At 36.2% G+C, this 23086-nt stretch overlaps 1 protein-coding gene across 7 annotated transcripts in view; it reads right to left on the bottom strand.

The window, feature by feature from the left end:
• The window catches only part of col28a2b (collagen, type XXVIII, alpha 2b), a 104865-nt gene extending 81942 nt beyond the window's left edge, over window positions 1-22923 (bottom strand). For 5 of the 7 annotated variants that reach the window (XR_012407538.1, XM_073953566.1, XM_073953565.1 and 2 more), the window contains exons 1-3: window positions 22650-22923; window positions 17210-17315; window positions 4521-4589 (exon numbers count right to left, since the gene is read on the bottom strand). The gene's annotated coding sequence lies outside the window, so the exon portion shown is untranslated. Of the gene's footprint in view, window positions 1-4520; window positions 4590-17209; window positions 17337-22649 lie in introns of all 7 variants that reach the window. The other 2 variants (XM_073953569.1, XM_073953568.1) reach the window with 2 other exon arrangements.
• Between the last annotated feature and the right edge of the window lie 163 nt (window positions 22924-23086).

Below are 23086 nucleotides of genomic sequence, written 5' to 3'. Positions count from 1 at the left end.
ATATATATATATATATATATATATATATATTTATATGTATGATATATATATGGTGATGCTTGGGTGTAATGGGTTACTGATTCGAGCCATGGCTGGGTCTGTTGGCCTTTCTGTGTGGAGTTTGCATGTTCTCCGTGCGTTCACGTGGGTTTCCTCCAGGTGCTCTGGTTTACCCCAAGGACATGCAGTACAGGTGAATTGGGTAGGCATAAGTGTCCGTAGTGTATGAGAGTGAATGGATGTTTCCCTGAGATGGGTTGCAGCTGAAAGGGTATCCGCTGTGTAAAAACATTTGCTGGATAAGTTGGCAGCTCATTCCGCTGTGGCTACCCCAGATTATTAAAGGGACTAAACCAAAAAGAAAATGAATGAATGAATGAATACTATTAGACCATTTTTTTCCACTGGTAAAATGAGACATTTGACATTAGCCCCTTTCACACAGTGATACCGGTAAATATCCGGAAAATTTCCGGAAAGACTTTACCGGTATATTGAAAAAAGCGCTGTTCACACAGGCGAGGACGTTACGGAAATTTTCCGGAAAAGAGCATTCACACATCCATTCCAAAATACCGGTAAATTCTGACATCATTCACCACAAATGAGCTTTAAACGGCTGCGCTTGTATTTGTAGACATTTGACTAAATTACAAACTCTGTGGATGATCAATATTGTGAACAACTTTCGCAGGATCACTTTCGCATGTCGAGATGTTCATAATATGTACGTGTGCAGGCGCTCGAACGTAAACAAACAACGGCTTATCATAAGCATCTCATCGATGATTATTTACACGGTTGGCATTAAGAAGAACATATAAACCTGATCTGACTAACTTCTAGCAGCTAAATGTGTCTGGAAAAATATTCAAAGGCTTTTATCCTCACAAACCGCGCGGACGTAAATGCGTCTGACTGTTGTGATTGGCTAAAGCAGACGTCTCACGTCAGCACGTTCTAGACGTGCACGCGCTTATTACGGGAATCTTCCTTCTGCGTTCACACAGCGCAGCATTCCGGCAAATTGCCGGTAATGTTACAACTTCTCTTTCCGGAAAATAGCCAGAACGAATTTACCGGTATTTTCAAAAAGGACCTGTTCACACATACGACCTTTCCGGAAAATTGCCGGCAATTTTCCGGAAAGGTCTGTATGTGTGAAAGGGGCTATTATCTGATTTCCTATTGCATTATATTCTACATTATATAGGCTTGACTGGTTATATTGACACAGTAAACATAAATTTTTTTGCACAACACTTCAAATGTGTGATCGCTTAAATGATGTGCGCGCCGGTTTTACTTTCTCTGCCGTCACTCTGAGAAAAAAAACATCCATGCAAGTCACACTTCCCGCGCAGCTCTCAGACGATCGCTCAGTGCAACAAACTGAACGTTATTTACAATTTTAGTACCTGTAATTCACAGCCTATGCAGGTTCTGTTCACTAAACTAGGCATGTGCGTCTTCTGAGGTAAACAAACAGTACGTCAGCTTATGAATTTCGCGCCGCGAATACATTATTACATTAAGACAGAAATGACAATTGGGTGAATTATAGCTTATTAATACAGTATGTGACACTTTTAACACCATTTGGAGGTGTTCATGTTGCTGAGCAACATATATAAAACTAAAGCCCCTTTCACACATACAGACCTTTCCAGAAAATTACTGGCAACTTGCTGGAAAGGTCTGTATGTGTGAACAGGCTCTTTTTGAAAATACCAGAAAATTCGTTCTGGCTATTTTCCGGAAATAGAAGTTGTAACATTACCCGTTATTTGCCGGAATGCTGCGCTGTGTGAACGCAGAATGAAGATTGCCCGAAAGAGCACGTGCACGTCTAGAACGAGCTGACGTGAGATGTCTGCTTTAGCCAATCAGAACAGTCAGACGCATTCACGTCCGCGCGGTTTATGAGAATAAAAGCCTTTGAATATTTTCCTGACACATTTAGCAGCTAAATGTTAGTCAGATCACGTTTATATGCTCCTTCTTAATGCCAACTTTGTAAATAATTATCAATAAGATGCTTATTGTAAGTCGTTGTTTGTTTACCTTCAAGCTCTGCTTCCTGTAGTTGCGTGACGCGTCTCGTATGCCCGTGAAACAGCCCGGTAGCACCATCACACACACATATCTTGTTCATCTCGACATGCGAAAGTGTTCCTCTATATTTTCATCAAAGTTGTTCATAATGCTGATCCATCCACAGAGTTTGTAATATAGACAAATGTTTACAAATACAAGCGCAGCCGTTTAATGCTCATCATTGGTTAATGATGTCAGAATTTACCGGTATTTTGCAATAGATGTGTGAACGGTCTTTTCCGGAAAAAATTCCGAAACGTCCTCAATCGTGTGAACAGCACTTTTTTGAATTTACTGGAAAAGTCGTTCTGTAATATTTCCGGATATTTACTGGTATCACTGTGTGAAAGGGGCTAAAGAGAAGACTTGTGCGGCCGCCTTTATGCTTCACTCCTGACCGTGAAAATATAATCAGCTGAATCGTAAAAAAGCTGAATTAAGGTCATGTGTAGGGTCAAATCCAGATCTCGATCTGTTGTCAATTAATCATGCAGCCCTAGTTTTGATCACTATAAATCAAGATATGAAATACTGTTACATCTCTAACTAGAACAGCATTTAATCAACAATACTCTTTTGGTCTAGGTAGCTTTCAGCAATGTTTTGAATGAAAAAAAAAATCTGAAATATACTAAAGGCACCGTGCTGGAGGCCACGCGTACACAATGCTCACACATACAAAGACTCTCATGCTCAGTACAAGAGGTCAGGGTAAATATTAACTCTGACAGAGACGTGCGAAAATCTCAGCCCGTTTTATGGGACGAAGGTGTGAGAGATTACAGATCCAGAGATTCCTCTGAGGACAGAAAATGGACACAACATTTAATCTCAAACACCTTTCAACCCGACTTTCTGACCCTCTTCCCCACACAAACCCAGACTCATACATTGCTCTTCACAGCTCTTAAAGTAACCTCAGTGTTATTAGTTCTTCATGCTGTCGACGCTCTGAACATACGGAGCATTGCTTTTGGAACACACAACATTTCTGGGCTGCAGATTAAAGTGAGCGTCCTTCTGTCACAACCGTGTGAAGGAGAGCGAGAGCGTGTTTGGATGAAGCCAGCGCAGGTCAAAGTGAAGGCAAACTGCAGGTATTTTTAATAAGCGTGTGACATTCTGACAGGACCCTGATAATACAGTCCTCACACTAGCTTAAGACAGAGAGGAAGTATATAAGGAATTTAAAACCAAAAGCATGAACCCAGAGAAACCCCTCTGACAGATCTGACACAATATCAACACAGCTAATTGCCGTCAAATGCAACATTTTATATGGAAAATGTGTTTTAACAAGCAGACGTGAGTTTACTGACCATCTAATGCAGAGGTGGGCAAACTATGGCCCACAGGTCATATGTGGCCCGCTGAACACTTTCATCCGGCCTGCGAGGGAGTTTTTAAAATGCTGCTTCTGAGTAACGGTTTGGCTTCAGAATTAGTAAATTAATGATGCAATACAAGTGAACCCCATTTGATTGCAGTATTGCACGCGGTACAGATAGCGCAACCAGTAGAATTAGAACACACTCTCGGATATTAAAATGCACTAGACTGTTAATGACTGAAAATGAGGCAGGCAAAAAAACAAGAAAAATTGACTCTGAATGTCGTGTGTTTAAGGAGGAATGGACAACAAAATACTTCTTCACCAATATCAGACAGAAAGCGGTATGTCTAACATGCCAAGATTGTCTTTGGACTGTGGGGGAATCTGGAGCACCCGTAGGAAACCCATGCCAACACAAGGAGAACATGCAAACTCCACACAGAAATGACAACTGACCCAGCCGTGACTCAATCCAGCGACATTCTTACTGAGGCGACAGTGCCAACTACTGAGCCACCGTGTCGCCTCTATATATTTCAAGAGTTCACACTTAGCTGATGATTGACTATAAAGCTTGTTTGGCATGCTGTCTCATGCTGAGCTCATAAGATCCTCGTGCCCGGGGCTCCCTCCCGTTTGCAAGGCGAGAGGGGAGTTTGAGCTAAGGTAGATCTCGAGAACTCCCCTGCTGTAGTAGCTAATGAACAGAAAGTGATTGCTCGTAAGAGATAACTACTTACTAGGAGCATGTCTGTGGTGCTGATTTGGATTAGTCAATTAACTTCAGTTGCATGTTTTTGGACGGTGAGAGGAAACCGGGGAACCTGGGAGAATCCCATGTGAGCACTGGGAGAACGTGTAAACTCCGCACAGATACGTCGGCTGGCTTGGTAAGGACAAGAACCAGTGACATTCTTGTTGTGAGGAAACAGTGCTAACCACTGGGCCTCCATGCCACCCATCTGAAGGAGTAGGGGGATTCTTCAAAATTAGGATGGCTGTTATATGGAACTTAGTGTATTTATAGTGGCTTAGGAATCGTCTGATTGGTGAATCATAAATCGGATATTGCGGGGCCGACAGTCATTACCTTCCTTTCTTTAGCCAGTATGCAGGTTTCAGGTTTGGTCCATTCATGTTTCCTCTCAGTCTCCATCTACTGCATAAGAAGATAGAGAAAAAAAACGACAAATTAATTATTATCTTTACAAAAAAAGCTTTATCAGCTGTATTAAATTAATTAGTCCCCATTAGGGAGTCTTCCAGCTGTAATTGTAATGAGGAGGTGGATTATTAAGTTCATCAATGAGCTCTAATAGCTCCCGATGTGAAGCAAAGGGTGTGTGTGTTTCTCATATATACACACATACATTATTCTTGAGAAGACTTAGACACAGTTGTCATGGAACCAGAAGTAAAATACTCGTACTGTACAGTGAGAGGCCCGGGATTCTATTTTGGGGGAATAATAGTATTTTTTTCTCCCTGCCGGAGCCTTTCATGTCATTTAGAGAGGTGTTTAATAAGGACGGGCACTAAGAGGATTATGATCCCATTTGGCCATGGCCCCGTTGAGACAGGGGGGGTTTGTGGGGGGCATCCTTCTCACTGTCAAAACTCATTTCCCTCATAAATGATCAGCAAGATGACAATCCTGTATTCTGGAACTGAACTGAAGCCTCGTCTGTTGGCTGGGTTAATGAAGAGCGAGGCGTCATGGACGAGAGCTCTTTTCTGGAGATAAAGCACTTCAAAATATGGGAGTTTTCACAGCGAGGACACAAACATTATGGGCCACTCATAGAGATCTTAAAGCAGGAGACTGCATTGCTGTCCAATGAATTAAAGTGATTAATCACATTCAAAATAAAAGTTCAAATTTACTAAATGGGCGACACGATGGCTCAGTGGTTAGCACTGTCGCCTCACAGTATGAAGGTCACTGGTTTGAGTCCCGGTTGGGTCAGTTGGCGTTTCTGTGTGGAGTTATGTACTCCACATATTGGCATGGGTTTCCTCCGGGTGCTCCGGTTTCGCCCACAGTCCAAACACTGGACTTTTCCCGCTATAGGGGAATTAAATGAACTGAATTGGCCTTAGTGTATGAGTGTGAATCAGTGTGTATTGGTGTTTCCTAGTTCTGGGTTGAAGGGCATCCGCTATGTACAGCATATGCTGGATAAGTTGGCAGTTCATTTTACTGTGACGACCCCTGATCGATAAAACTAAGCCGAAGGAAAATGAATGAATGAATGAATGAATGAATGTATTGCTTTTGCCCCAGAGGAAAAGACTGCTCCAAGATGGACAGCAAAAAGCAAAATAATGAAAACAAATATACAAAGGATGCATATTAGGGCTGTTGGGCCTCATGTGAATGAACATTAAATAGTATGCCTTTTTGGGCAACATTTCACTTTTGAACTTAAAAGCTGCCAAAAATGCACTTCCCGATTTCTTTGCGCAATTTTTAACTTTTACCATTCTCATCATTATTATTGTTGCTATTTTTTGCTTATGCGTTTCAATATTTGATTATGTTTTCCTTTTTGCTACTATTATTGTTGTGTTGTGTTGATAAGTTGAAAGTTGCACTGAAAAGAAAAGCAAACACGTTATATTTTCATTATATTTTCAACCCAGGCTCATTCTTAAAACGTACCACTGTGTACATTTCTGGAGAGCACCAAATACGTCTCAGGAGCTGCGTTTTTTTTTTTTTTTTTGCATTTGTTGTTTTTGCGAATCCACCAGAGGCAGCTGTGTACGCTTTTTCAGATCTTAAATTTCTCTTTTGAGTGCCATTTACTCCTGCTGTTCTTGCATAAATCCACTAGAGGCCGCTGTCGACTGACTGACTGACTGACCGATTGACTGACCCACCCTACTTCCCTAAACCCAACTAATAGTGTTTTCACAAGCACAGAATTACCCCCCCACTCACTTCCCTAAACCCAACCAACAGTTTTAGAAGGCAATCCAGAAAAAATGCCCTCGCCTGATTTTTACCCTGTTTTCAGATTTTACCACATTCTCACCCTGTTATTTATTTGTTTATTTTATTTTTTGGCTTCGGTTTTTGTCTTACCCACATTCTGCTTTCTGCACAAACTGATAACAGCAGAAAACCCATCCATACGGAGGTAAGCGTTCAGCTGGTAACCGCTTAAAGGAACAGCGTCATACCGTCCTCCCACATGAAAAGAAACTATATGAAGATATATGTCCATATATGAAACCTTTACGTAGTATATATGCACATATATGATAATATATTTTCTATTATCAAGGCAATAACTAAGAACTGACTTAAAGTGCAAAAAATGTATGTGTGCCACTTAAATTTGGTATCAATTGTAATTGGCATGTTATGGATTTTAACTATGGCAAATACGAGAGAGGAGATGGAAAGCTATGATGTTTTTCTAAAACATTTACAAGGTCAATTCTTTTTTATAAGATGCAAAAGAAAAAGATATATAACAATGGTTTGTCTTTTTTTCTTTCCTTTATTGTTGTTTATTCTCTTTTGTTCTTGTACTATATTTATTTCTTGTATTATTTGATTAAGTAAATAAAAATTAAACTTTCTTTTAAATAATGTTGTCTAGCAGCTGTATTTTAACAATTTTAACAACATATAGATGAATATATATGTAACCATATATGTGCATATACGTACATATAATATAGGAAAACGGACAATTTTATATATGTCACATATATCAGAAACCTATATCAAAACCTATATCAAAACATATGTTTATATAGGTTCTTTCCATGTGGGCTGTAGCGTTCGTTTTGAAGATGAAATGCAGCCATACGTACTTCTGGCTACATAATTCACGATCAAATGTATGCAGGACTACATTTTCAGAATAAGCCTACGTTGTATATCTCAATAAAGACTCTGATATGGTTGTAATTGCTTTAAACCCCCAAATGGTTGTAATGTTGTTCATCAGCTTTCCTTATTCTGGCCTACACTCAAAAAAAATACGGTTGCTGTTTGTTCAAACTACTTATCTGAAATGAGCTGAATCAACATAATTCTTGAGGGTTTTTTTTTTTTTTGGAAAACGTATTTTCGTTGTGCTCAATACACTTAAATTTGTAAAAACATGTAAGTTAACAATCTATTTTGTGTTGGGACAACATGAAGGAATTGTGTGGAAGCCTGCATTTTTTTACAGCGAACACTAAAAAATTGTTGGCTGATGTTTCTTCAAAATACTTATTTAAATTGAGCTAAAACAACACAATTCTTAAGGGTTTTTCTGGGACTTAAAAGTTTTATGTTTCATCCACTTAAATTTGTAAAATCTAAAAGGTTAACTTAATTCCTTCATGTTGTAGACAAATCATTTGTTTGGAATCCAGCATTTTGTTTTTACAGTGTAACATGTTTCAGGATTTAATCAACAGCTTAATTCACTTTGCTTTTGTCTGACCAGTGGTGAAGCAGAATCTGGATTATTCCTTAATTATACCAAATCATGCAAGACTGTATTATTCCCGCCTGCCCCGTGTCATTGCCCTCATGATATCTTTGCCTCTTGCTTTCTTAAGAAAAGACTGCAGGCTTCATTTCTCTCAGCATGTTGGCTGGCGTCCCTATTCTAGCCCTCCCTCCCTCTCTAGTGCTCTTCTTATTTCTGCTCGCTCCGGCTATTAAACGCATCTTCAATTCAGCAACTTTGAAGTGGCACTCCAGGAAAATGCACTCAATCAATTATAAATGAAATAATCTGCTTATAATATTAGAGATTTTAAAAGTGTAAGAAATACCGCCAGATTAAGGAACCCAAATCAGTTTTAACAGTATCTAAAGTGACAGCAGGAGAATCATGGGAAGGAATGGGGAGAAAGTTAAAATGATTATGTAGATCTGTGTCACGGGCGAATGTTTCTGCAAATCCCTGCAGGATCTCGCAGCGCGGTGGAAACAGATTATTCCCGGCCTTATTTAAAAAGCTGTGGCGCTTTATTTTTTTTCAAGATGGGAAACATTTATATAAATTTACCCATATATTTATTTCCCTTGCTATACATTCTCTCTCTCTGTTTGATTCAAATGTCTCACTCAACCTCTCTGTGAATTTCTTAATTTGCAACAAAGAGTAAAACAAGGATCTTTTTTTGCCTGAAATGTTAAAATACAGCTTTTTAATTAGCTTTTTATTAAATATCAGATTATTGAATGACTTATAGCTGTTTAAAAATAAGTAAAATGTTTTATTTAAAGGGTACCTATTGTGCCTCTTTTTACAAGATTAATGTCCCTAGAGAGAGAGAGTGTGTGTGTGTGTGTGTGTGTGTGTGTGTGTGTGTGTGTGTGTGTGTGTGTGTGTGTGTGTGTGTGTGTGTGTGTGTGTGTGTGTGTGTGTGAAGTTTTAGCTTAAAATACCACATGTATAGTGTTTAAAACCCACATTTATAACGTGCCGTTTTGGTGACTGTTGCTTTAAATTCAAATAAGATTGTGTTCTCTTTAATAGAGGGCGGAGCTACAAATACCTATGTGTCAGCATAGTGGGCTGGAAGTGCAATATGCACTTTAATAAAGCAGCATTTTTTTATGACACTGTATACCAATAATTAATATTTTTACAGTACTGTGAGGGTTGGGTTTAGGGTTGGGGTGGGGTTAGGCGTTAAAAAATATATCTTATTGGGTAATTTAATAGATAACATAACTAATACTCGGTACAACTACAGTTTTTACATTACTGTGACGGTTGGGTTTAGGGTGGGGGTGGGGGTAGACGTTAATAAAATACAACAAATGAGAAATTTAATAAATAATAGAAATAATTCGCGTTAACTTCCGGCCGGCTCTAGCAACAACCTCATAGTGGCAGATTCAAAAACAAAACTAACATCCTATGCTAATGAGAGAGAGATTGTCACTAATGGGTGGGGCATTTCTTAAATGGAGGCGTGGCACCAAAGCCCCACCCCTTTATCCAACCATCATAGAGGGATGAGCAAATTATGGTAAAATGTACGAATGAAATCGCACAAATTCATATGAAATTAGCCACTAAATCAAAATGTGACACTGTTAACGACTTTTGTAAATAACACAGAATTTAACCGTGATATGGACTGAATTTAATTGTAAGACAGTTATGCAGTATGTTACCATATTTAAATGATGAATTGTGAAAATTACTGTATACATTACAGTAAAGTTTCCCAGTGATGGGTTGCAGCTGAAAGGGCATGCGCTGTGTAAAATATATGCTGGATAAGTTGCCGGTTCATTCTACTGTGGTGAACCCAGATTCATACAGGGACTAAGTCAAAAATAAAATGAATGAATAATTACAGTAAAGATATACGATGATGTAAATACAGATACAGCAAGGTGAATGTAAATATAGTATTTTTGCTGTAATTGATTTACAGTAAGTTACTAATGAATTGAACTGTAATAAGAACTGAATTTTACTGTAGGATGGTTATGCGTATATTTACCGAATTTAAAAGTTGCACTGTGAAAATTACTGTATATTACCGTAAAGATATACAATGCTGTAAATGCTGGTGAATTGAACTGTAATATGAACTAAATATTACTGTAGGACAGTAATGCGGTATGTTACCGTATTCTAAAGTTGCATTGTGAAAATGACTATATTTTACAGTAAAGATATACAGATATAGCAAAGTAAAGGGTGCTGTAAATGTACAGTATTGTTGCTGTAATTGATTTACAGTAAGTTACTAATAAATTGAACTGTATTAAGAACTGAATTTTACTGTAGGACGGTTATGTGTAATTTTACCGTATTTAAAAGTTGCTCTGTTAAAATTACTGTATATTACCGTTAAGATATACAATGCTGTAAATGCAGATACAGCACGGTAAATAGTGTTGTAAATAAAAATACAGTATTTTTGCTGTAATTGATTTACAGTAAGTTGCTGGTGAATTGAACTGTAATATGAACTAAATGTTACTGTAGGAGTATTGCCGTATGTTATCGTATTAAAGTTGCATTGTAAAAATGACTATATATTACAGTAAAGATACAATGTATTCATCTATACAATGCTGTAAATACAGATATAGCAAGGTAAAGGGTGCTGTAAATGTACAGTATTGTTGCTGTAATTGATTTACAGTAAGTTACTGGAGAACTGAACTGTAATATGAATTAAATTTTACTGTAAGACATTTATCCAGTATGTTACTGTATTTTAAAGTTGCATTGAAGAAAAAGACTGTACATTTTACAGTAATGATACACAATATTGTTTATATACAGCAAAGTAAATAGTGCTGTAAATGTCAATTTTACACTGATTTAAAGGGGAACCGCCAGTAAGTTCCAGTGTACAAATTGGTGTGATATAATGTTGGTTTTTTCCAGTACCCTGCAGCTAATTGTAGCTGTTTGACTGGAGGAAAAACACTGTCAGAGCATTGACCAAGTGTGTCTAACTCCTTCACAGATGCAAACACCGAATGAACCCTTCAGCCTGCCTCTCACTTCACTGAAAGAGCCCTCATTGAGCTCAACTAACCATGTAATGGGTGAGAGCAACCTGTTAGACACACACACACACACACACACACACACACACACACACACACACACACACACACACAGACACACACACACACACACACGACGCTCAGACACTTGCCTAAACACAGATAATCCCTGTTGCTCACTGTAGCAGTGGGGTGCTAGTGAACAGAGCAGTGATGGATGTGTTTGTCTACTTATCTTGCACTAATGATCAATTGATTTGCTGCCCCTGGGCGGCTGCACAGTCCAGCTTTTGACCCATACGGTGCTAGCGAGACCCAACTGGGGTCAGTCCAAATGATTTCCACATGTAATACTGTTATTTTTTTGTCCATCAAAATCATTTTTGATGGAAGCGGTTGTTCGGGAGGAGCACAGCATGAAAGTTCAGCACTCCATATATTACAGTGTCCATCATTTACAAGGGAGTGTACTTTGCTATGAGCACTTTGAAAAGTCTGTTAACTAAATTTGAGCTTTTTCACAACAGTGACAGGGTGATGTTTAGTGCAATGGAGAAAATGGAAGCCTTCATAGCTAGATTTGTTGCTACTGAAGGTGAGATTTAGGAGAAAATTGTGTTTATTTCACTGAAATACAACAGGTGCAGAACCTCTGGCCAAACCCCAAAGATGCTGGGTTATTGTTGATCATTTCAAGTAAATTTAAATGGCACTTTTTAAACCAACGCTTGGGCTTGTAAAGGTCCAACATTGGTGAACAACTCAGCATTTTTTAGAGTGCGATATTTGTTAGAAATGGGATTTTACATTTACATTTTGAGCGGTGAGCAGTTCAGCACTCCACACATACACTCAATGGCCACTTTATTAGGTACACCTTACTTGATACAAGGCTGGATGAAAGCAACATGCTGTCATGTTGTTGACACCAAATTCTGACCCTACTATCCGAATGTGGCAGCAGAAATCAAGACTCATCAGACCAGGCAATATTTTTCAAATCTTCTATTGTCCAGTTTGGGTGAGCCTGTGTGAATTTTAGCCTCAGTTTCCTGTTCTTAGCTGACAGGAGTGGCACCCGGTGTGGTCTTCTGCTGCTGTAGCCCATCTGCCTCTGACTAGTTGTGCATTCAGAGATGCTCTTCTGCAGACCTCGGTTGTAACAAATGGTTATTCGAGTTATTGTTGCCTTTCTAGCTGGAACTTGTCTGGCCATTCTCCTCTGACCTCTGGCATCAACAAGGCATTTGTGCCCACAGAGCTGATGCTCACTGGATTTTTTCTGTTTTGGCCAATCAGATCGTCTTGACCATGTCTACATGCCTAAATGCATTGAGATGCTGCCATGTGATTGGCTTATTACAAATTTGCATTAACGAGCAGTTGGAAAGGTGTACCTAATAAAGTGGCCGGTGAGTGTTATACATTATTTGTTCTATTTGAGTGTACTTTTCTATGAGCACTTAGAAAACTCTTTTAAATATATCTGAGCCTTTTCACAACAGTGAAAGTTCTGCAATATGATGTTATTCGTTTATTCATTTATTTTCTTTTCAGCTTAGTCCCTTTATTAATCAGTGGTCCCCACAGCGGAATGAACCGCCAACTTATCCAGCGGATGCCCTTCCAGCCGCAACCCAACACTGGGAAAATATGATGTTATACATTACTGAAATTATTGTATAATTATTTTACATATTAGATTTGCAAATCACTTTTCATTATTTTTATTCACTGCATTTTTCTATTGAAGTTTTTACAAATTTAAATGTCACCACAGGATAGTTTAAAAACCTTCTGGAACTAATTGACAAGCACATTTCAAAGGGATTGTGCCTTATACCAATAGCCCAATGTGTTTCAAATTCAAATTACAGTAATGATAGATCATAATCTGATTGCAATGTATATTTGTGGCTATAAATGGATTCATTCATTGATTTTCTTTGAGGCTCAAACCAGCAACCTTCTTGCTTTGAGGCGACAGCACTACCTACTGCGCCACTAAGTCACCGGCTATAAATGGATTTATGTTATATTTAAAGTTTAATTAATATATTAACATGTATTAAATATATATATATATATATATATATATATATATATATATATATATATATATATATATATATATATATATATATATATATATATATATATATATATATATTAAATATATATATATATATAAATATATATATATATATATATATATATATATATATATATATATATATATATATATATATATATATTTAATATATATATATATATATATATATATATATAAAATATATATATATATATATATATATATATATATATATATATATTTAATACATATATATATATATATGTATTATATATATATATATATATATATATATATATATATATATATATATATATATATATATATATATATATATGTATTAAATATATATATATATGTATTAAATATATATATATATATATATATATATATATATATATATATATATATATATATATATATATATATATATATATAATACATATATATATATATATATATATATAATACATTAAATATATTAAATATATTTAATGTATTAAATAACACAACAATATAATTTTAAAAAAAACTTACGAAATGGATTTACAAGCAAATATAAAAGGGGTTTTCCCTTTAAAAAAAGAAAGCAAAAATATTATACATTATAATGTATATTTGTGACTATATGTTACATAGATTTAAAATTTAAGTATTGTGATTCATTCAGAGTGCAAACTTAGAAATAAAGGTACAAAAGCAGTCACTGGAGTGATACACTTTTCAAAAGGTGTACTTTTTACTAATCCCTACACTTTTGGAACTAACAGGTAACCATTAAATACCATTATAGACACTTCTGTGGCTTTATTTCTGAGAGTCTATTGCAAGACAGTCCCTTTTCTCTGCATCAAACATTTATGTTAAAATATAGAATGAAGATTTTTAGAAATATCCTGAACAATATAAACATTAATTTCATGTGTCATAGAATTAAATAAGAATCTCGGGAGTGGATGTTTGTATCATCAGTCATAAACTGATTAGAATAATCATCACCAATTTATTTAGGGAAGTGCTTCTGCAAAGCAAAACACTTCATTGACTCTATAACAATCCCATGAAGTGCTTCAGACACTCTTTTTAAACTAAATCCTGAGTTTGACTGACTGTTCAGTCTGTCTGCCTTTTAAATACTTAGGTGAAAACAGAAAGCAAAGAGGTCAGTACTTGCGTTTGCTCGAGGCGTTAGTGTGTATGTGGCTGGGTTTACACTCCAGAGAGTCGTTGCATTGCTTGAGTCTCACTTCATCAGCTCATTCTTTACCTCAATATCCTTCTGAAGGAAAGATTCGGGAGCACAATGACTCTCTGGTGTAATGTTTAGTGAGATGGAGAAAATGGAAGCCTTCATTGCTAGATTCATAAAGTGGCCACTGAGGGTGAGATTTAGGGGAAAATCGTATTTAAGATTTATACCAGTTGCAAAAATCAGTCACTGAAATACAACAGGTGCAGAACCTCGGCCCAAACAAAGTAGGACATGTTCCTGGATTAACATCTGTGTTAATCCTGGAACAACAATCCAATCAGCCAATCAGAATTAAGCGATATGTTTACCGTTTATGTTAAGTTTAGGTTTATGCACTTGATTGTTATCCAATTATTCCCATCTGATTTTGGGAATAATCTACAGTTATGGTTGGTTTTAGGGGTAGGGAATAGGTATGGATTATTGGCCCAAACAAACCTGATCATTACACTATAAAAAAGATGCTGGGTTGATGTAACCCAACTTTGGCTAGAAACCCAAACCTCCATGTGTTTTTTTTTTTTTCAATTAAATTTAAATGACACTTTTTAACCCAACAGTTGGATTTGTAAATATTTGACCCAACATTGGTTTACAACAACCCAGCATTTTGTTTTAACTGTGACTTAAAAATTGCCTTGTGAGCAGCAACCCAAAACAAAATTAATTTAACAAGTATAAATGTAGCATTAAAAAAATTATTTTATCCACTAAATGTATATTTAATTATTTCCGTTGCTATTTAAGAAATTGATAGGACTATTCTATAAAAAGCCTGGGTTATTTCAATCAAAATTGGATGAAAGATGGTTATATTTGGTCCTTCAAACTGAATTTAAACCATTAAAGTGGTTGGTGTTGTCAATATTACACCCCAGATTGGGTTCAAATCGCACATTCTTAGAGTACACATGCCTACATTCAATCTGACTAATGCATGATTTTATAATCTTGCTCAAATGAAATAGATTTCAGTTGTTTACTTTTGAAATATTGTTTAATATAAAGAAATCAATATGACAGAAGCATTCAGGACAAGCCTTTTAATAGTTTCAGGGGCTAAATGACAAAAATAGATGAGCAATTGCAGCGTTATGGATGATGCATTTGCAGTAAAACCTATATACATATATACACATAGAAAGTATATGTTAACATTATATTGAAACTTCTGTTCATATTTATATATCCAGAACAACTGACCACAGTTATATATCCAGAACAACTGACCACAGTTATACATCCAGAACAACTGACGGTACTGACCACAGAGTTAAGGGAGCAGACAAATATTAATCTGTAAACTTTTTTATACTTTAAATGAGGAAAATAAACATGCGTTATGGATGTGACCAAAAAATGATAGCGAGTTTATAGTGTATCCAACATACTTTGTAGAAATTCTGTGAATTAAACTGCTCAACCCAATATCTCCAAATCCATATTGTAAGTTCTGCGAACCACAGCGTCAAGACACCTTTTTACATATGATGTGGGAATGTCCGGAGGTGCAAAAACTTTGGGATTCAGTGCTGGACATTTTATTTAAAGTTACAAAAATTAGTTTCCCTAAAGATCCTGTATTGTTACTATTGAATGATAACTCTCAATTTCCTTTAAATGCAAAGGTCCGTAAATTTTGGTTAGCTGCTTCAACTGCTACAAAGAAAATGTTGGTACAAAGGTGCAAACCTCCTCATGATCTCTTAATTAAGCACTGGTTACATTTACTATTGGAAATACTGTATCTGGAACTGTCATCAGCATGGATCAACCATGCCAAAGTGGACATTCTTTTGGTATGGAAAATCTATATATATGCAACGTCAAAGAAATCTTGGACACTTAACCCTCATCTGATGCTACGGATGTCAAACTTAATGTAAAATATCTAACAGCTTGGTCTAATCCTGATGTGCGTATAATGGGGAGGGGGGATGGGGAATATATATTGGGTAATATCTGTTAAAAGTATTTTTCTGTTTGATTGTAAAAAAAAAAAAAAAAAATATATATATATATATATATATATATATATATATATATATATATATATATATATTTTTTTTTTTTTTTTTTTTTTTTTTTTTTTTTTTTTGTCATTTTCGGAAAAAAAAACTGAATTACAAAAAAAAAAAACTACAACTGCTCAACCCAAAAGAAACAATAATAATCAAAAGTATATGAGTTGCTCACTATAGAACAAAAATGATTGATTTTACTTTAATATTTTTGTATTTATGAGCAAAAAAGCTTCGTTATGGATGTGAAATTGCCACTTGTGTGACTCAAATACAATTGTTTGAAAACATTGACACAAAATGAGACATTTTTAAATAATATACCAGTACTGTGAAATGAAAGCCTACACAAAACTACAGCTATTTTGGTAAAAACAAGTTTTTCGTGGTAAGGTTGACATTTGCATAGAATTGCTCAGTTCACGCTAAGGAAAATTAACATAATTCTCCTGTGAAATAATCTCCTGTGAAAGTTTATCATTTAACTAGTCAAATATCTAACGTGTAGAACTTTCTCTGTGACTTGATACTTTGTGTTATAGTGGCCCTGAAAGCCTGTCAGAAATGCTTAGTTTCTCCAGGAAAATGGTTTGTAAGGATCTTTGCTCCGGGTCTTGCCCTGTTTCTGCACAATTTCTCTCCACCCTCTTGTTTTTTTTTCCTCCTTTTGTTTAAGTAAAGCTAGGATTAGGAAAGATTTTCCCCCTAAAGTAGTGGTTTGATGGTGCTTTTATCCCCCAGAGTTGCGAAGACGGTGGAGCCCCGGGATTAAACCAACACAAAAGGTGTTGTTGTGTCCGGCCGCAGGCTGAAGGGAAGAAACTCAACTGCCAGTTTCAATATGTCAATGTTCTCAACATGGGAAACTGGCCAAAGCAGTGGAGGAAAGCTCTGGTGTCCAAATACTCACCGGGATCACAGTTCAGACATCAGGCCAGAGTTTGAAGAACCAAAGTTTCAATTCCTCAAAATCCTTCTTTCAGCAAAGGATCCAGAGAATGTCCCATGTGTTATATCTAAAAAATAAAATAAAAAAACTACAACAATTGTTAGTTGTTTATTATTGTTAAACTTAAACACTTAAGACACTTTGAGGTCATCTTGAAGAGCTTGTCATTAAAGTTCTACCAAAAGTTTACAGTTGAAGTCAGAATTATTAGCCCCCCCGTTTATTTTTTACCCCAATTTCTGTTAAACAGAGAAAATATTTTCTCAACACATTTCTAATCATAGATTTAAGAACTCAATTCTAATAACTGATTTATTTTCTCTTTGTCATGATGACAGTAAATAATATTTGACTAGATATTTTTCAAGACACTTCTATTGACCTTATTCTAAAATGTGGAAGTGCGCCTGTTTTCGAGATTGTCTTAGAACTTCCGATTCAGTCGCCTATGGGAGAAATGACAAGGAATAATAAACGGCACAAAATGGCCAAACTACTTGCTCAACAAACAAATGTTTGCATGACTACACAGATCAAGTAGCATAATATAATAAGAAAATATTAAATTGCAACATCAAGCAGCGTAACGAGCAGTTGTTAACATCAAAAAATGAATGGAAGTAAATGAGACCGGAAGTCGCGAGACAAAAAGATTCAAATGGCAGCGCCCACTCGTCAGCTGAGAATAAGGTGAATACAGCTTAAAGTGACATTTAAAGGCTTGACTAGGTTAGGGTAATTAGGGTACTATACGTTTACTAATAAAATTTGAAAACATATAAAGAACTGCAAATAAAAATGAAGCAGAGCAAAAAAAAAAAAAAAAAAGCAAATCCAAAATATTTGCATAAATTCAACCGTGAGTTTGCGATGCTGTTTTCACTTTGCATTTCACAAAAAAAATAAAAAAGCAAATAAATTGAGCATTGCAATTGACTGGAAGGGTTTTGTTAAGGCATAAATATAGTTTTTTTTAAATAGCAGATATTTTAGTTTGTATGCACTGCTTGATTTTTATTTGCAGTTCTTTTTTGTTAGCAAAATTAATTTTTATCTCAAAAACAAATTTTCACTTTGCTATTTTTGAAGATTTGCATTTATTTATTTTTGCTCAATACTTTATTTTGTTATGGTTACTTCATTTGGCAGCGCAGTGGCGCAGGTAGTGCTGTTGCCTCACAGCAAGAAGGTCGCTGGGTTGCTGGTTCGATCCTCGGCACAATTGGCGTTTTTTGTTTGGAGTTTGCATGTTCTCCCTGCGTTTGCGTTTGGGTTTTCTCCGGGTGCTCTGGTTTCCCTCACAGTCCAAAGACATGCGGTACAGGTGAATTGGGTTGGTTAAATTGTCCGTAGTGTTTGAGTATGTGTGTGGATGTTTCCCAGAGATGGGTTGCGGCTGGAAGGACATCCGCTGCGTAAAAATGTGCTGGATAAGTTGGTGGTTCATTCCGCTGTGGCGACCCCAGATTAATAAAGGGACTAAGCCGACAAGAAAATGAATGAATGTTACTTTATTTTGGCCCTAGAATAAATAAGAAAGCTGAAAACCTGTAACCAATGACTGGCAGGAAAAACAACTAGTATTGAAGTCAATGCTTCAGTTTTCCAACATTCTTTTCTAAATATCTTCTTTAAAAAGACAAACGAAACCTCATAGTGATTTGAAACAACTACAGAGTAAATGACAACCCCTATAAATGACTGTCCTTTTAAAAAGGTATTTCTAAAAGCCATCACTGTTCATTTTTCAGAGTAAAAGATTTGCTGGACAATTCCAGTAACAATATTCAGACCATGTGAATTTATGCATGTTAAAGATGCCATTACAGAGGAAGGATTGAGCATTGGCGAATGTTCAGCAGAAGCGGAAAGAAAATATTTGAACTAAATGTCTTAATAATAACATTTCTAGCAGATCGCTCCTGGCCATTTGTTTTGCTATTCTTGTCACAGGCGTCCTCGGGCTGCAGTCAACTTAAAACTATTAATCAAATGTATTCATATTGCATATAAGCACATGCTACAATACCCTTGACAAGAGACAAAGAGGTTCAAACCTCTATCATTTGGCAAAGTAAGGCATTTACATTCAAAACAATAACAAGTGTTGCAGTAGTACATCTCTCAGAGGGGAACTTGATCAAATTCAAACCATAAAATCTTGGAAGCATCCATATAATAAACACGAAATTCAAGTAGGCTAACTAATACCCGCCGTATTGCGTTTGGCTCATTGGTTTAAAGTTGGTTTTACACCTCATTGAGTAAGCTTGCACATTCTGGCTGGTCCGTTGAGCTTTAAGAGAGGATAAAGTTTTGTTCTGAAGATCTGCCTTGCGAGAGCATCAGCTCCAAGAGGAAAGACGTTAAATCATCTAAAGAGGCTTTCTGTGATGGAGGCTGTTCTGAGTAAAATACGGAGACTGATGCCACAACACAACATCCTCGGATACTAAATATACATTAACGCAGATGTGGGCCAGAGAAGTGGGCATAAATGTTGGCCAGCACAAAACATCCTTGAAGTCTCCCTAATTTAAATCTTTGTATTTTAGAAATTTTATACAATTATGTATTGAGAAATGGGATACATTTTAGAAGCAACTTTAATTAGTTAATTGAAGCAAGAAACTTAAACCGCTTGTAAAAAAGGGACATTTTAGCAATTGAAGTATATGTGTAATTAATCATGATTTTTCAGCCAAAAATTAAAGTTAACTCATCTTTTACTTTCCCTCAAGTGGTTCCATACCAGGCCCGTAGCCAGCCTATTGGATGGGGTGGTTCTTTTTTCTCAAAAAGTGGATCTTTTTGCAGTTATTCTCCTAAATTCCTATGAAATTATACTGCATATACTGCATTTTAGTGACATTTTAAGCACTAATATTTACTGCTTGTCGGATAATCATAACCATATATTTTTATGCAACAAAAAAAAATTCCTACAGTTTTGTTAAAGTGCTTACCATACTGATTTACCACAAAGTGTTTATTTAGAAATGTGCCTTTAAACTGTGATTTATTACAGATATATGTAATGTAATGTAAAGTGTATTTATATAGCGCATTTATTGTGTATGGCTATACACCCAAAGCGCTTCACAATCATGAGGGGGGGTCTCTTTACACCACCATCAGTGTGCAGCATCCACTTGGATGATTTATAAATAATGTTATGAATGTTATTTTTAAAAAATAGTTATTTTTTTAAATACAAATTTATCATCATGCATCAAAAACAAATAGAAATATGCTAAAACTTATTAAAAAAAAAAAAAAAAAAACACATTAAAAACTGTAGTCTGTAGGCAAATAACAAACCGGCCAGTTCATTTCCTGAGTGAGAATTTGTACATTTGAATAGTTAAAATTTAATTTTGTCCTTAAACCTTCTTCTATTAGCTATTTTCACTATTTATGATAACATACTAATCAAAAAATTGGACAAATTAATTTAAATACAGTGGCCAAATTCTGTACTTTGTCAGTGGTGCTGGTGGTGGAGGGCCTCTTTCGAACCTCCCAAACTCCCCTGGCTACGGGCCTGATACCTTCATGGGTCTCATGTTGAATATTCATTCATTCATTCATTAATTCTTTCTTTTTTCGGCTTAGTCCCTTTATTAATTTGGGGTCGCCACAGCAGAATGCCAACTTATCCAGCACGTTTTTACGCCACGGATGCCATTCCCATCTCTGGGAAACATACACACACACATTCGCACTCATACACTACGGACAATTGAGCCTACCCAATTCACCTGTATTGTTTTTAGTGTGTGAGGGAAACCAGAGCACCCGGAGGAAACCCACACCAACAAGGGAGAACATGCAAACTCCATACAGAAACGCCAACTGAGGCTCGAACCAGCGACCTTCTTGCTGTGAGGAGAGTCAGGCGACAGCACTACCAATTGCGCCACTGCATCCCCCACTGACTTTTTTAAACAAGGACATCCTATGGAAGTCAGTGGTTACAGGTTTTCAACATTTTTCAAAATAACTTATATTGAGTTCAACAGAAGAAAGAAACACAAACAGGTTTGTGACAAGTGAAGGGTGAGTAAATGATGACATGACAATATTTCAGTTTTTAGGTGAATTATCCCTTTAAGTATTCAGACTAACAGCAAGTCAAAATGTGTCCTACATGCCCGTATAGCCAGTCTATTGAAGGGTGGTTCTTTTTTTCTCAAAAAGGGGTCCTTTTTGCAGTTAATATCATTCTCTGTTAAATTATAAGGTTCAAATACTGCATTTAGTGACAATTTAAACACAAATTTTTGCTGGATCAGCTTGTCAGATGGTGATTATAAAAACTGCAGTTTTTTTTTGTTTTTTTTGATGGAACAAAAGTATTCCCTACATTTTGTCAAAGTGCTTGCCTATACTATTTTACCACAAAGTGTACACATGTGCATTTAAACTTAAACTGTAGGTTATTAGTTTTATAAATAATGTTATCCCTGCTAAAAAATCCAGCTTAAACCAGCCTAGGCTGGTTGGCTGGTTTTAGCTGGTCGACCAGACTGGTTTTAGAGGGGTTTTGGCCACTTCCAGGCTGGTTTCCAACCATTTCCAGCCTGGTCTCAGCTGGTCAGGCTGGAAAATGACCAGCCAAATCCAGCTAAAACCAGCTTGACCAGCCTGGTTTAAGCTTGATATAGCTGGTTTTGGCTGGACTTCCAGCTTGGCTAGGCTGGTCAAGCTGGTTTTAGCTGGTCATCTCCCAGCCTGACTAGCTAAGACCAGGCTGGAAATGGCTGGAAACCAGCCTGGAAGTGGCCAAAACCCCTCTAAAACCAGCCTGGTCGACCAAAACCAGCCAACCAGCTTAGGCTGGTTTAAGCTGGATTTTTCAGCAGGGATGAGCTTAGAATTGAAAAAAAATGTTGAAGAAAAATGAAAATATTCTTGTTTTTAAAATACAATGCAATTTTAGAATTTTACTATATCAACCCTCGTAAAAAAAAACAAAACAATAAGAAATTGGTTAAAACTTGTTTAAACTTGTAAAAAATTTGCCTATATAATGAACTGGCCAGCTCATTTCCTCAGTCCGAACTAGTCCATTTAAATAATTAAAAATTACATTTGTCTTGAAGGCTTCTTCAATCGGTTATTTTCACAAGTTATGATGGCATTATATCAAAAAAGGGACAAATGAGCTTGTATAGCTGCCAAATTCTGGACTTTGTCAATAGGGGTGGGTCTTTCGAACCAACCATATCAGCAATTTGAGCGAGTGTTCAATAATTTCTACCAAATAATTAGCCAACATTTGTTTTTATTTGTTAATCTTAACATTTCTCTCTAAATTGTTTATAAACCAGTGAACCTGGTTGTATAGTGTACAGGTGCTTAATAAACGTTCACATCAAACTAGAACACTGTTACCTACCTATCTTCAGGGGTGGCTGCCATTTTGTCAAGACGCCATATTTTCAACGCAGTTCAACAAATCTATTACGGTAAGTGTTGGTCAGGTCAGGGTTTCCGTCGTAAGTGACATAAATTCAATATTTTATTGGTCTAGCAGCCAATAAAACTTACACGCCTTGGGTGAAAACCAATGACTGGTGAAAACTAGTTAAAAAATTTGGCGGGAATGTAGAATTTCTTGAATGACTCACAGCTGTTTAGACCAACCGCTTGACACATGCGCATTAGAGTCTGAGGAACAGGAATGGCTTTAATAGCTTTTTTTTTCCAAAAAAAAAAAAGTTAAATAAAAGAAAAAAAAAAATACAACGCTAGCTTTACATGCTAATTAGCTTTTTTCCAGTCTTTCAGAAGTTAATTTCTAGATTTTTCTATCTGGAAGTTTCATCATTTTAA

This window comes from Danio rerio, chromosome 6 (assembly GCF_049306965.1).
Source record: "Danio rerio strain Tuebingen ecotype United States chromosome 6, GRCz12tu, whole genome shotgun sequence".
Classification (NCBI taxonomy): Eukaryota; Metazoa; Chordata; class Actinopteri; order Cypriniformes; family Danionidae; genus Danio; species Danio rerio.
Note: the sequence above shows the minus strand (reverse complement) of the source record. Positions and strands in the feature narration are given on the sequence as shown.